Here is a 17,106-nt window from a genome sequence, read left to right on the forward strand (position 1 = left end):
TGAAGACAGGCAGTTCCTTTTGATATAATATGCAACAAACGAATTCTAGTTAGCACTGTAAACCCAAATGAGATTAATTCTTTTTGTGTTTAAGGAAAAGGAAGAAGTTTCCAGAAGGTAAAAGGGAACTTTAAAATTATCATAATATTTCAAGTAAATAGGATAGGAACTGATATTGCAGAGAAGGTATGAAAGAAGATTTTTATCTATTCCATCTATGCCATAATATGTTCTTGTTTTAAGAAAAATTGTGCACAAATAATTTTGTTTCAGAAGAAAAACAGATGAGTTAAGTAATTTATATTTTAATAGCCATTATTAAGAGATTATCGATATGAGAGAATATAAGTTCAAAGTTTGTGTATTCTCATCAAATCCTGTGATATTGAAGAGAAGAAATCTTGTGTCATGTTTATTCTTTTAATTGCATTAAGTTTGTGCCTGTTTTTTTTTTTTTTTTCTTTAGGAGATAAGTTTATTTATAATGCAAATTTGTATATAGTGCTTGCAAAAAAATAAACATTTTACACACATTGTTAAGACAATACTAATATAAATCTACACTAATAATAATTATTTGTAAGTAAAGGTATTATTTTTGAATTTTCTTTGTCTCTCACTCAATCTCTTAACTTATTATAATAATAATATACCAGATCCGAATTTGTGATATTAACCACTGAGGCAGGTCAATTCTGATATATAATGACAACCAGGGAAAAGGCTGCCAACACACACATCTTTTTGATTCCTATAATCTTAGCTCAAATAACAAGGGAACAATACATTGTATCCTTTAGAACTTGTTTTATGTGCATTATAGACAGCAGAAATGTAGTGTTGGAAAATCTATCAGAATAACAATTAGTGAACAGCAACAAATTCTGACTTATTCAAAGCTTAAAATATACAACATGCACAAATGCCAACTGCTTTTGGCTGCCCAGTGGTTATCATATCTGCTCTCTAGTCAACAGGCTATAGATTCAATTCCTATCATGGGCATGGATGTTTGCAGTTTTTTCTTTAGATGGGAGATGAATTTCTTCATCTGGTGTGAGACCACCACCCTGCTTATTAAAGGCCTAAAGTGCCTTGAAAAAGTTCCATGCTTGGTCTCTAGAGCAGGATTTCCAGATTATGTAAAAAAAAATTAAAAATTACCAAAAAAAAGATTTAAAGTTAATAAAAATAGAAAAAAAAAATCCTTAGCTCACCTGTCATGTTGATGTTACCATACTGTAATATTGTCTGTTTTTGTTGTTTGTTTGTTTGTTTCTGTTTACTGTCATCTCTCTTATGTCTCTTTTGTTGCTATCTCTATCTATGTATCATGATTCACTCTTTCGTACAAGATTTATTCTAGCTTCCATGCTTCCTATCATATGCCTAAGAGTACTGAAAATTTCTTTGTTTTTTCTTGGCATAAGACTTGGTAATATGGCCAGCAGACCTCTCTCTAACATAAATTCCTTCCAATCAATTAGCATGTACAATTGTGATCCACATGCACACATTATTGTTTCTAATACCCTATTTGGGTATTAGAAACAATAATGTGTATTAGAAAGGGGTGCTTAAGGGTCAAAGCTATATAACTGAGAGAGGAGACCTCTGCATAGCCTAACCAACCAGGGCTTCTGACCTAATGTCCAGTCCTCACCTTCTCGTGGTGCACCCAGTAGGGTATCTACCTGGATACTGAATGAATGAGGATGGGCTGGAAATTTGGGATTTAGCCAACCAAATTGTATTCTTATTGGCTTAAACCAAAATACAAAATGATGGTACAACATGACAAAATTTCATGCCGGCTGGGACGTCACCCAGTTAAACAAGGCCCCCGTTGTTTTCGCCAGGGAGCCAGGGTGAATAACAAAAAGTCAGCTACTGGAACAAATCTGAAAGCACCCCCCCCAACTCAATATCACCAGAGTTAAAGACCAGTACTATCAATATAAGAAGCCTGAATGGCAAACAAATGGAGCTAGCTGAGGAATTAGATAAGTACCAGATCAACATAATAGGGATGACTGAAACAAAAAAGACAAAAACTGGTGAGATCTTTCTGAGCAATATATACAAAATGTTATATTCAGGCAATGACAATCAAGGAAAAGAAGGGGTAGCCATAGTATTCAACACTAAATACGAGGCTAATCTTTTTGAATGGCAGGCAGTCTCCAGTAGAGTGATGTGGGCAAATATGAGAATGGGGAACTGGACAATGAGTCTTATTTGTGCCTATGGTCTCACAGAAGGTTCTACTAAGGTAGAAGTGGAGGAATTTTTTAATGCTTTAGAGAAAGCAACTGACATAATGAAAAAGGAAAAGTTGGTCCTTGTTGGGGATCTAAATAGCGAGTAGGAAATGATTGTCAGACATACAAAAATATTTTGGGAAAATTTGGAGAAAAGAGCAAAGCTAATAATAATGGCAAATACTGTTGGATTTCTGCTCAGGACATGGACTAGTTATTACTAACACCTTGTTCCAACATAAAAATGTGCACAAATTCACATGAAGAGAAGAGGCAAGGAATAAGAAAAGTCTCATTGACTATGTTATTGTTGATAGTGATGTTTTCTCTCTGGTGCAGGACACCAGAGTGTACAGAGGATTTGAAATTGGAAGTGATCACTATTTAGTCTTGAGCAGGATAAAATTGAATTTCATATTGAAAAGAATAACATGTAAGAATGTTTTAAAGTGAATAAGAGTTGAGCAGCTCTTGGATGTGAACTGTAGACTAAAATGCACAAAGATTATTGAAGAAAAAATAAAAGAGTTTGAGAACAGTAACCAAACCTTGGAGATTCAGTGGTAAGCCTTGAAGAAAACACTGATTGATTCAGCTAGAGAGGCATGGTGAGGTTGTCTGCAAGGATAAGAAAAATCAGAATTCGATGATGGACACAGGAAGTTAAAGAGGCAGTGAAGGAAAAGAAGAAAGCATATCAAAAGTTCCTGGCAAATAAGTCAGCTTGTGCTCTTAGAGAATACAGAGACAAATGTAAGAAAGCTAAACACTGTGTAAAACTAGCTGAACAAAAGTCATGGCAAGACTTTGGCAAGAACTTAGAAAATAAATATCAAGAAGGTGGCAAGATATTCTGGAGGTTGCTGAAGAAGCTTAGAAATGGAGGAAAGAGTGCTGTAAAAGGAGTTAGAGATGATAAAAGTGACATGAAAAGGGAGGGGGGGGATATCCTTGAAGTATGGAATAATTACTTTGAAAACCTGCTAAATGAAACAAGCAGTGATGGCAGCACAGTGGTAAAAAAACACTCAACAGGCATACAGTCAGGAATACATATCCATACTTGAAGTAGAAAAGCCATGAAAGGCTTGAAATGTGGAAAGGCAGCAAGAGTAGATGATATGCGACCAGAAATGCTATAGTATGGTGGTATAAAAGTCTTACAGTGGCTGCACTGCATAGTTCAGAAAGCCTGGACAGAGAAACGAATTTCCAATGATTGGAGTAGAGTTCTCATAGTACCCATATATAAAAAGGAAAAAGCTGAATATGAGAATTACAGAGCTATTTTCCTGAGTGTTCCTGGTAAGATATATGCAAGTATACTTGAGAAACGGTTGAGAAGAATTGTGGATGAAAAGCTTGGTGAAGAACAAGCTGGATTCAGGCCAAATACAGGCTGTCAGAATCAGATCTTCACTTTACGACAGATAGTTGAGAAAGCATGGGAATATAACAAAGATTTATATTTAAGTTTTGTCGATCTGGAAAAGGCATATGACAAGGTGCCAAGAGAGAAGCTATTTAATATGCTACAGTTGTATGGTGTCACTGGGGCATTATATCCAGCAATATTTAGTCTTTATTTGAGTTGTAAGTCAGCAGTCAGAATTGAAGGAAGTACAGGACAATGGTTTAATGTGAACCTCCCGACCAGCCAATGTGGATGAAATAGTGACACCAAATTGCACTTCTTATCCATGTTATTCAATGGGTTTTAGAGCTTCGTATCCAGATTTATCTCGACGTCACTGGTATTAGACAAGGTTGTGCATTATCCCCTCTGTTATTCATTATCTATATGGATCACATTATGAAGGAAAGTGGTATTAAACATGATATCAGAATTGGAGATGTTAATGTCAGCTCTTTGCTTTATGCTGACAATGTTATACTTCTAAATAAATCTGCTACAAGTTTGCAAGATTTCCTGGCTAAATTGAATAACTTGTAATAGATATGGTATGAAGGGCAGCAATAAAAAGACACAGACAATGAAAATAATTAGAATCATTGAAAATGTCAACTGTGTTTTGAATGGGGAACCTGTGGTACAAGTAAAACATTTCAGCTACTTAGGCACGATTTTTAGTGAAGAGGGTAAATTAAATATGGAAATAGACAACAGAATCAACAAAGATGGTATGATAGGAAGTCAACTGAATAAATTCATATGCAATGAGAGAGAAATTAGTCAGAACACTAAATTAGCTGTATACAAGACATTGTTCAAACCAGTTTTAACTTATGGATCTGAGAGCTGGATCAGAAGTAAAACACTTGACCAAAGACTAGCGACCACAGATATGAGAGTCCTGAGAAAGATTAGAGGTGTGAACAGATGGCATCAATGGCAATATCATATTAAAAAGGAGGATATTAAGAAAGAACTTGGCATTGTCAGCATCCAGGAATGCGTTAGCAGAGCTAATATCAGGTGGTATGGTCACTTAAATAGAATGGGCGAGTAAAGATTAGCAAAACAAGTGTTCTCTGCCAGGTTGGCAGTAAAACGACCCAGAGGAAGACCAAGATATAGGTGGATTGATACTGTACAAAGTGCCTTAGATGATAGAATATAAGATCTGATAATGTTGGAGTCTTGACAAGTAACAGACTGATTTGGAGGAAAATTGTAGATAGGAAATTAGTAACGATGTAAATTTTTCATGTAGTACTATCATATTCTGTACACCCCTTGAGGGTACAGATGGCAGGAATTTGATGATGATGATGATATTCTATTTGTTTCCTGCTTACAGGCCCGAGTTTATTTTGAAACTGTGCATTGTAAATCAAAGATCACCACATAGAATAGGGGTGGGCAAGTTCTTCTGTAATAAGAGCCACATATAATACATTTTTGAATGTTCAAGAGCCACGGAAAATGTTATTTTAAAATTGTATTTATAAATAATAAAAAATTCAAATATATAGTAGTCCTACTCACCAAAGAAGAATGTGTATAATCTCTACTTGTTGAAGGCTTTGATTGAGTCTTCATTTGTGCAGTTAATAGTTTAAAATCCGGCTGGTAGGATGTCAAAGCTGTTCTAAGAAACTCAGTGAGGTGGCTATTAATGAGGATAGCATGATGTTTTGACTTGACAAATTTCATTATTGAAAAGAGAGATTCACAGCAGTGAGTTGTCCCAAAAACACAGAGTAGTCGGAAGCCAGTTTTCTGAAGATTGGGATGCTTTGCTTCTGGCATTTGTTTCTAAAAGTCAGTTACAGATGAGCTTTTATGTACTAGCTTCAAACCCACATCTTCCTGCAGCTCAATAAGCTCTGTCTCTATTGAAGCAACATCCGCGGTAAAAGGTGCAACAACAGGACATCCATCGTTGATGACATCAATCACAAGATTCACAAGAAATTCAAAACATGACTTTAACTTTTTTCGTTTCTGAAAACTATTCTCAAAATCATTATAAAGTGTTTCTAAATTTCCTTCGTATTCTTTCAGTTTACTGAAACAATCCTTCGTATTGTTTCAGTTAAAATTGTCCTCCATTGTTGGTTAAACACTCTCATTTCTTGTTCGTATCTCCGTTTTATATCTTCTGTTGCTCAGTCATTTTAAACAAGTGTTTTATAACTTTCACTAAAATCAACCTTAATTATTTATTAATGAGAAAAGTACTTATCTACACTACACTACACTAGTTATGTTCCGCTACCACCACAAGCACGTAATTTGTGTGTACTGCATGAAGAGTGATGATGATGATGCAGAGTCCAGGCAACAGCAGTAGTAGGTAATGCAGCAATCATAGTAGTTACTTTTGGAACTAATTTTGGAAGGAGTGACACAGGCCATCAACTGTCGAAACACTTTTTACCAGCCAAATACGATAATAAAATCCACATTACAACCCTTTTGATTGGTACCATTTAAAAGCTAAAAATTTAAACTTTCAAAATATCTGTTTTTTACTTATCTTTAAATCATTTACGAAATAAAATATTGGTACATGCTATACTACTATAGATTATTAATATAAAAGTTTAGGAAAAAATGGCAAAGAAAACCAATATTGTCTCGGGAGCTGCATGTGGCTTGCGAGCCACAGTTTGACCACCCCTGACATAGAATAAACACATTTATTTACACTAAGATAAAATTACACCAATTATACGATAGGGAGGTTACTCCTACTACTTATCTGTTAAAGTTAAATGTTAACATTCCTTTGCACTTTTTAGCAATTATACAACATAAATATTCATTCACTTCTCTGTTTACTGAATGAAAATCCTAGTCTATTCACTAAGAAAATAAATTGCTATACCAAGCTATTACTTATATGTACTCCAATTGCTAACCAGCAAAAAAAACTCGCTCATAAACACTGCTTATTCTTAGTGCCTTATATTTATCAGTCCACTGAATATTTCTCCTAGATTACACAAAAAAATAGAACATATAAAAGGAACAACTCACATAAGCTCTGTCATCTTTGTCGCGCACTTATTCATGGTTCCATTCTAGATTCCTAAACTTTTCTTCCGTCTCAGGCTTTGGATTCCTTCCTATAGTGTCTCATGTCACCGGCGTCTCATCAGGGATGTTGGAAGGGTCTGGAACGCAGATTTCTGGCACTCGTGGGCTTGAGGATCCAACGTATGGAGTACATGCAATCTCATCCAGGTGGCAGTGCATTCTTCTCCGGCATTGAGGTTCGCTCCTCGGTCAATAGCTTCTGCCAACCTTTCACTGCAACGTCATCAGATCTAGACGGCCTCCGGTGGATCAGCGTCCCTCTCTTCTCTGTCTCCTTTCGACCTCTGGCGTGACCTAGCCGAATATTCATGTCCTCAATAGTCAACTGCCGATACTCAATATTCTTGTCAATGCCTTTTATCCCTCCTTCTTCGGAATCTTGCATGAATGGTTGAGACCATCCCCCCCCCCCCAATATTTCAGCACGACTCCTTGATCTGTCACCAATGCCGACCTTTTCTTTCTTCTCTTAAGTGCACTCCTAAATCTGTTTTGTTGGACAGTGGAACCTCGTCTGATCCATGCCAACCCTTTTAATATTGAAAGTAGTCATATACAGAACTCGTAAACAAAAGTTTCTTATACACTTAGTGAGAGCAAATAACACAAAGTTTCCGGTGGTAAAGCATTACCCTTAGTCTTAACGTTTTAGACATTCTTTGTTCATGCAGTTGAACAAGTGAATTCCCATCGGATTATTTACATAGGCTTTTAGCATTCTTTATACAGGGACATACAAAAGTTATTTTGCTAGCAATCTCTTGAGATGTGACCTCTGTAAAAGGCGATGTAAGGCACCTTGAAAATTCTAAGCTGCATCAAATTTTGCAATACGTTTGCAACCTTTCAAATTATAACTACCAAGACATGAAAGTAATATAATGTGGAAGGAGAAGAAGCAGAAACTTACAGGCCAATGCAAGGGTTTACCACTGTTACTTCTGTTAACCACTTGTTCTATGTATGCCATTATGTGCCTCTTACTGTTTTAAATAATCTGTTGTTGGCATTCTACCTTGTACTCATCCAGCCTTATGCCACTGATGATGACTTGTAATTTTCAGGTTGGAATATCTGACTATTAAAGTTTAATACTTTATAACTGAGAGGAGACCTCCACATAGCCTTTAAAGGAATGCGGAGAACCGACCAGGGCTTCTGACCTAATCCAATCCTCACCTTCTTGTGGTGCACCCTGTTGGGTATCTACTTTGATACTGAACGAACGAGGATGGGCTGGCAATTTGGGATTTAGCCGACCAAATTGTATTCTTATTGGTTAAACCAAAATAAAAAATGATGGTACAACATGACAAAATTTCATGCCGGCTGGGGCGTCGCCCGGTTAAACAAGGCCCCCGTTGTTTTCGCCAGGGAACCAGGGCGAACAGCGAAAAGTCAGCTACTGGAACAAATCTGAAAACAAACCCCAACTCAACATCACCAGAGTTAAAGATCGGTACTATCAACATAAGAAGCCTGAATGGCAAAGAAATGGAGCTAGCTGAGGAATTAGATAAGTACCAGATCGACATAATAGGGGTGACTGAAACAAAAAAGACCAAAACTGGTGAGATCTTTCTGAGCAATAAATACAAAATGTTATATTCAGGCAATAACAATCAAGGAAAAGAAGGAGTAGCCATAGTATTCAACACAAAATACGAGGCAAATCTTCTTGAATGGCAGTCAGTCTCAAGTAGAGTAATGTGGGCAAATATGAGAATGGGGAACTGGACAATGAGACTTATTTGTGCCTATGGTCCCACAGAAGGTTCTACTAAGGTAGAAGTGGAGGAATTTTTTGAGGCTTTAGAAAAAGCAACTGACACAATGAAAAAGGAAAAGTTGGTCCTTGTTGGGGATCTAAATAGTAGAGTAGGAAATGATTGTGAGACATACAAAAATATTTTGGGAAAATTTGGAGAAAAGAGCAAAGCTAATAATAATGGCAAATATCTGTTGGATTTCTGCTCAGGACATGGACTGGTTATTACTAACACCATGTTCCAACATAAAAATGTGCACAAATTCACATGGAGAGAAGAGGCTAGGAATAAGAAAAGTCTCATTGACTATGTTATTGTTGATAGTGATGTTTTCTCCCTGGTGCAGGACACCAGAGTGTACAGAGGATTTGAAATTGGAAGTGATCACTATTTAGTCTTGAGCAGAATAAAATTGAATTTCATATTGAAAAGAATAACATGTAAGAAAGTTTTAAAGCGAATAAAAGTTGAGCAGCTCTCAGATGTAAACTGTAGACTAAAATACAGAAATATTATTGAAAAGAAAATGAAAGAGTTTGAGAACAGGAATCAAACCTTGGAGATTCAGTGGCAAACTCTGAAGGAAACATTGATTGATTCTGCCAGAGAGGCATGTGGTGAGGTTGTGTGCAAAGATAAAAAAATCAGAACTCCCTGGTGGACACAGGAAGTTAAAGAGGCAGTGAAGGAAAAGAAGAAAGCATATCAAAAGTTCCTGGCAAATAAGTCAGCTTTTACTCTTACAGAATACAGAGACAAATGTAAGAAAGCTAAACAGTGTGTAAAACTAGCTAAACAAAAGTCATGGGAGGACTTTGGCAAGAATATAGAAAATAAATATCAAGAAGGTGGCAAAATATTCTGGAGGTTGTTGAAGAAGCTTAGGAATGGAGGAAAGAGTGCTGTAAAAGGAATTAGAGATGATAAAGGTGAAATGAAAACAGGAGAAAAAGATATCCTTGAAGTATGGAGTAATTACTTTGAAAAACTGCTAAATGAAACAAGCAGTGATGACAGCACAGTGATAAAAAACACTGACCAGGCATGCAGTCAGGAATACATATCTATACTTGAAGTAGAAAAAGCCATCAAAGGCTTGAAATGTGGAAAGGCAGCAGGAGTAGATGATATTCGACCAGAAATGCTGAAGTATGGTGGTATAAGAGTCTTACAGTGGTTGCACTGCATAGTTCAGAAAGCCTGGACAGAGGGACGAATTCCCGATGATTGGAGTAGAGCTCTCATAGTACCCATATATAAAAAGGGAAATAAAACTGAATGTGAGAATTACAGAGGTATTTCCCTACTGAGTGTTCCTGGCAAGATCTATGCAAGTATACTTGAGAAACGGTTGAGAAGAATTGTGGAAGAAAAGCTTGGTGAAGAACAAGCTGGATTCAGGCCAAATAGAGGCTGTCAGGATCAGATCTTCACTTTACGACAAATAGTCGAGAAAGCATGGGAATATAACAAAGATCTGTATTTAAGTTTTGTCGATTTGGAAAAGGCATATGACAAGGTGCCAAGAGAGAATCTATTCAATACGCTGCAGTTATATGGTGTCAATGGGGCATTATATCAAGCAATACTTAGTCTTTATTTGAGTTGTGAGTCAGCAGTTAGAATTGAAGGAAGTACAGGAAGATGGTTTAATGTTAAATCTGGTGTGAGACAAGGATGTACATTATCCCCTCTGTTATTCATTATCTATATGGATCACATTATGAAGGAATGTGGTATTAAACCTGATATCAAAATTGGAGATGTTAATGTCAGCTCTTTGCTTTATGCGGATGATGTTATACTTCTAAATAAATCCGCTACAAGTCTGCAAGATTCTCTGACTAAATTGAATAGCTGTTGTAATAGATATGGTATGAAGGTCAGCAATAAAAAGACAAAGACAATGAAAATAGGCAGAATCATTGAAAATGTCAACTGTGTTGTGAATGGAGAACCTGTGGAACAAGTAAAACATTTCAGCTACTTAGGCACAATTTTTACTGAAGATGGTAAACTAAATATAGAAATAGACAACAGAATCAGCAAAGCTGGTATCGTGGGAAGTCAATTGAATAAATTCATATGGAATAAGAAAGAAATTAGTCGGAACACTAAATGAGCTGTATACAAGACTGTGTTCAAACCAATTTTAACTTATGGATCTGAGAGCTGGGTCAGAAGTAAAACACTTGACCAAAGACTAGAGACCGCAGATATGAGAGTCCTGAGAAAGATTAGAGGCGTGAACAGATGGCATCAATGGCAATATCATATTAAAAATGAAGATATTAGGAAAGAACTTGACATTGTCAGCATCCAGGAATGCGTTAGCAGAGCTAATCTCAGATGGTATGGTCACTTAAATAGAATGGGAGAGGAAAGATTAGCAAAACAAGTGTTCTCTGCCAGGTTGGCAGGAAAACGACCCAGAGGAAGACCAAGATATAGGTGGATTGATACGGTACAAAGTGCCTTAGACGATAGAAATATAAGATCTGATAATGTTGGAGTCTTGACAAGTAACAGACTGATTTGGAGGAAAATTGTAGATAGGAAGTTAGTAATGATGTAATTTTTTCATGTAGTACTGTCATATCCTGTACACCCCTTGAGGGTACATGGCAGGAATTTGATGATGATGATGACTTTATTTATCCTTATCCTTGAGTTCTCATATGATTTTTCATGCATTCATGGCACAAGTATCGCCAAAGTATCATGATGCTGCAGCTTCACTCAAATGTCAAGCTTAATTGTCAACTTTTTTCTTTTTCCTGCAATTCTTCCATTAGTAATATTCATGACAAAAAACATATTTAAAAAACACTGAAGGACAGTGTTGTAGGAAGTTTTTTCCCACTTGGTTAGACTATAATAAATTTAGTTTAATCCTTTATCCAAGTGTAAGCAAACAAAGTTTGCACCTGAAGTATCTTCAGCACTGAGGCAACTCGAATTGTCTCAGTCCTGAAGATACTTCAGGCGCAAACTTTGTTTGCTTACACTTGGATAAAGGATTAAACTAAATTTATTATAGTCTAACCAAGTGGGGAAAAAAAACTTCCAACATCTTTCTCTAAATCCAGAGTAATTTAATAATAAGGTGAAACACCTTTTGGCAACTTGTATAGGTAAATATGACTTCTCCATTGCTTCCACCTTAGTATCACCACCTCTGGATCTGGTTCCCACTGATGAGACCTCAATAAAGGTCGAGACAGGTCTGGGTGGTGGCCCTTCCCTTGATGCATAGCATCATACATGTCTGCAAGGAGATGTGCTTTGCATTATGAGAGATACTAAGACAAGTAGTGATGAGAGCTTGGTCCACCTTTACCACAAGTTGCCTCAGTCCTGAAGATGCTTCAGGTTCAAACATTGTTTGCTTACACTTGGATAAAGGATTAAACTAAATTTATTATGACAGTGTTGTAGATATATTTTATTAAACAATAATTTTTTGTATAATTTTCTTGTGAAATATTATTTTAGTAGTTGTCCAACTCTTGATAATATCAGACTATACACAAGGCAATGTTAAGAATTATCTGAACCTCAATTATTTCCCACCAGTCAACCAGCCACATCATCCCAAATGTTGGTTGTGATTTGTGTGTGTGTGCCATTCTCTTTTGTTTATTTAATATTTTGATAGAAATTTAAACCACTCATCACATTAAAAAAAATGATGGCACAAGTGTGTGCTATACCTGTGTAATAAACATCCACCGCATCATTAATATGGATATATATTTTTTTGTACTAAATAAATTTAATTTCACAAATTTTGCTAGAAATGATTGCAAAAATCAGGGAGAAATAATTTGAAAAAAATAATAATTCATTTGCTTAGTTGTACTAGTATTTGTTGGATCTTCAAATTTTTTTCAGAAAAAACTGCATTGTATTACCAATACAGTACCACTTTTTTATTACCTTTCATCATACCAATACAGTGCCTCTTCATTTTTTATTGCCTTTCTCCTCTTAAACAAGAAAAGATAGTCCATTTCAGTGAGCAGTTAATATTTCAATAAGCTAGGTAAATTTTGATTTCAGTTTATGTATTTATCAAATGAAAACTACTGAGATTATCTGGTCTTAGCACATAAAATCATTCGAGTGGGAATGCTGTGAGACTGGCAGTTGCCGAGGGTGCCATTGACAGGATATTTTACCAGTAGAAATTGTCACAATGAAAAGAAAGAGGCAGAAAAGGTAACTAAATGAATTTGCAGGGCACCAAAAAAAAAAAAAAAAAAAAACTAGCTATACTGCTGCATAAAATTACAATAAAAGAATGTTTAGCACACGTTTTGAAAATGGGCTTTCTCTTTTTAGTAAAAACTGCTTATTGTACATCATGCAGTGTTTGCTTGGAGATTAGTTTGGCTGATTGGATTTTCTCTTATCACTGTTCTATCTCCCTTGATCCTCCTCATATAAAAGCCTACTAGGCTCATCAACACCCAACTTCTAATTTATTTCTTACCTACAGTTGTCTTAATATAATAAAACAATGCACACCGTACTTCACTTATTGACAGATAAGCAGGACTTTTATTTAATGTGTTTGTGGCCATTGGTATTAATTATCCTATAGTTTATGAGGTCAGTGTTAGCACTTGTCACTGACAGCACAGCAGTTACTACTTAAGACAGTTCACAAATACTGATTTTACAAATAAAATTTCACCAAAAACATCCAAACCAGCATGTCATACATATATTATTTTTATGTCCATCTCTATGGAGTCAGAAGACTGATCACGGGTGACTTGGTATTCACATACTAGCCATTATTCTCAGAATACCTATCATATGTTTCCTTTCATTCACTGACGAAGCACCCACCCACCATGTAATGAAAGGAATTTTCAGTACCTGGCAGTCAATGTGAATAATGTAAAAGCCCCTTTAATAACTTCTATCATGTCTCCTCTTTTTCACTTATCAGCTAGTTTTTTGAAGTCCACAGACCAGGGAGCATTATTCCATAGACTTGCCATAATCTTTGTCACTTGTCTTCAGCCCTTCTCTACTACTTCATCTGCATAGAATCCAGGTGATCAGGTCTATACACACTAGCCAAGATATAGCTGTATTAAAGCCTTATAAAGGTGAACAACAGCTCCTCCCTTTCCCAGATTGTCAATGTGTTCTTCAGCAACCACATAGTCTGATGTACTGATTTGGTAACCTTTACAGTATGTCCTCTAAACTTCAACTCCACAATCCTCCTGAATCTCTTTCCTTCAGTTCATTTCCATCAATATAGTACACATCTTGTGATTTCTTCCCAAAGAGTCACCTTACATTTGGCTATGTTAACTGGCAGCTTGCCTAAACCCTTGCCCATACCACCAGTCTGTTTATGTCTACATCACATTCATTGACTGTTGCTATTCTCAATTTTGCATCACTAGCAAACAACTGAATATTTCCTATGAAATCATTTCCTATACAACATGAGACCTAGTACTGAGCCTTGCAGTATGCCACTGGTCATCTGCTTTCTCCTGGACCCACCTCCTCCATAAACCACTTTTTATCTATCCATCAGCCATTTTCTAATTCAAATCACCAGCTTCATATCCAGCAGTATCACTGAGTAGCCATTTCCTTTATCAACTATATTGTCACTTTATTATAAAAAGTAATCAAAGACTGCTGTTCAATCAAGCGAAAGAACTCCCCAGTGTCAACCCTGTAACCACCTCTCAATAGTTTAAAAGTCTCAATCATATCACCTCTCCTTGTATCCACCAAACTCTGCAGTCCACATTCCCTCAGCCGATCCTCATAACTAACATTGTACAGGCCTGAAACCATCTTTGTTATCTGCCTTTGTATCCTTTCCACAGTTAATTTATCCCCTTCAATTCCTGGGGACCAAATCTGAGAGCAATAGTCTACGTCTTATCTGATCAGAGTCTTATATAACGGAATGATAACTCTTTTATCTCTGCAGGTCAGTGTCCTTCTCATTATTGCAACAATCCTCTATATTACCTTCACCACCTTTGCAATATATCCCCTAAATTTCAGGTTTCTATCAATCATCAACCCCAGATCTCTTCTCTCCCTTACTTCCTCCAGTATAGCTCCTCCAATAGAATATGCAGCATCCCATTGATGTGTCCCAAACTTCAAGACTTTACATTTTGCTGCATTAAACCGACACCCCCATTCATTTGCCCATCTGTCTAGCTTATTTAAATTCTCTTGCAGGGCTACCACATCTGCACAATTACTAATAACCCTTCCCCAGCTTCGCATCATCCACAAACAACTGAATATCCCCCCCTGCAATCCATTGACAATATCATTGATATAAAGGTTAAACAATATAGGTCTCAGTACTGAGCCCTGTGGGACCCCACTTGTAACCCTCTGCCTCCTTGAGACTGCCCCACCATACACAACTCTCTGATACCTATTGTGATACAGTTCTACATGATTAAGTTTACATTATTAATCTCAAATCCACATTTTCCCTCCAAATTAGTCTATTACTTATCAGTACTCCAGTATTATCATAGTGTCGGCCTGGTTGACTGAGTGGTTAGTGTATCTACTGTCCAGCCAAGAGGCTGTAGATTCAAGTCCCAGCTAGGGCATAGATGTGGACCCTGCACCAAGCAGGACATAATGCAAGCAAAAAGAAGACGACTCCAATATTGTCATAACAAACATTTTGTGCTTCTAAGGCACTTCTGACTGAATCAATCCACCTACACCTTGGTCTTCCTCTGAGTCTGTTTCCTGTCATCTTAGCATCAAAAACACCTGTTTTGCTAAACTTTCTTTACCCATTCTATTTAAGTGGCTATATCACCTTAGATTAGTTCTGCTTACACATTCTTGAATGTTAACAATGTCAAGTTCCTTTCTAATATCTTGATTTTTAATATGATTCTGCCATCTGTTCACTTTCCTAATTCTTCTCATAATCCTCATATCTGTTCTCTAGTCTTTGATCCAGTGTGTTATTTCTAACCCAACACTCAGATCCATAACTTAAAATTGGTTTGAAGACTGTCTGGTATACTGCTAGTTTGGTGTTGTGGCTAATTTCTCTCTTATTCAATATAAATTTTTCCAGTTGGCTATCCACTATATCAGTCTATTTCCAGATTTGGTTTGTCATCTTCACTAAAAACTGTACTGAAATAGCTGAAATATTTTACTTGTCCTACAGGCTCTCCATTCAGAATGTTGATATGTTCAATGTTTCTGCCTGTTTTCATAGTTTTGGTCGTTTTATTGCTAATTGTCATGCAAAATTTGCTACAGCTGTTATTCAATTTAGTTAGAGAATCCTAAACACTTGCTCCAGATGTATTTAGAAGTACATCATCATCTGCATAAAGCAAAGAGCTAAGTTTGACATCTCTAATTCTAATATCGGGCTTAATGCTACTTTGTAGGTACTTTTCAGTATTGAGACCACATTGTAATATAAAGAGTTTATTAAAAATAAACAACTAAAACTCGACAAGTTTTTGTTGTTTAGAATACTGAATTTCAGTAATTACAAAGTATGAGTGAGAGCAGTCATTTGTTTTTTATGTTGTATTCGTGCTGCAGCAAGTGCATGCCAAAATCAGTGTCTATATTGAATATTCTGAAAACATAAGTTCCATGGCTCCCTAAAGATAATGAATAAAAGCCAAGTTTATTTTAATGGAACTACTTTTCATACCCACCAGTAATTGCAGCCTTATAATAATAGGCTATTTATTAAATTAAAATTTTAAATTTGAAAGAGTAATAAATCAGACATACCTGGATAATATAAAACTGAATGATGGTGATATTTAGATGAAATTTGTTTAAAAAAAAGTAACTAAAAAGTGTGATATGTGGGAAGCAAAAACTTTGGAATAAATATGTTCTTAAAAATATCTTCTGGAAATGGAAGATATTTTTAAGACATGATTAGTTCCGGATAACTCCACTGACATAAAGCTTAGCTTTGTCTCATTATTGAAATCTTTAATTTCTGGTGTATAATTACCCATTTCCAATGTTTAATTGATATATAAAAATAACTTACAGTGTTAAGAAGAATTAATGTTATTATGTTCATAATGTTTTTCATAATACATATGCAAGTGTTGTATACAAAAAGATATAAGACTGAATTATGAGCAGAGAGGTCGTTTATTCTTCTTGGTCAAACCAGATATTTTAAGTGTAAAGAAATAAATGAATAATTATTTAAAGATTTTTGTTTATTCTATCAAGTTTTATTTGGTCTTTATACTTTGACTAGGATGTTAATGTGCTCTGTGTTACATATGCAACATAACACAAATTATCTTTTAACAGTTATTTGATTTGGTGGGGAAGAATAAGATGCCTTTTGGTGTTTTTTGTGATTCCTATCCACAGTAGGTTGTAAACTTATAGTACATTAGTACAGCATAGTCTTAGGAGTCTTTATTTTATTTTATTTTTCCATATCCCAGAAACCTTGCTTTAGAGAGATTAAACATGGAACTTTTTCAAGCTGCTTCAGGCCTCCAGTGAGTGGGACAGTGGTCTTACACTGTGTAGTGAA

At 35.9% G+C, this 17,106-nt stretch overlaps 1 protein-coding gene across 1 annotated transcript in view; it reads left to right on the plus strand.

Moving 5' to 3' along the window:
* The window catches only part of LOC150098849 (mitochondrial glutathione transporter SLC25A40-like), a 101,373-nt gene that overhangs the window by 75,444 nt on the left and 8,823 nt on the right, over positions 1 to 17,106 (plus strand). The gene's annotated exons all lie outside the window — the stretch shown is intronic.

This window comes from Typopeltis vanoorti, chromosome 15, assembly GCF_054136105.1.
Source record: "Typopeltis vanoorti isolate ZY-2024b chromosome 15, IOZ_Tvanoo_1.0, whole genome shotgun sequence".
Classification (NCBI taxonomy): Eukaryota; Metazoa; Arthropoda; class Arachnida; order Uropygi; family Thelyphonidae; genus Typopeltis; species Typopeltis vanoorti.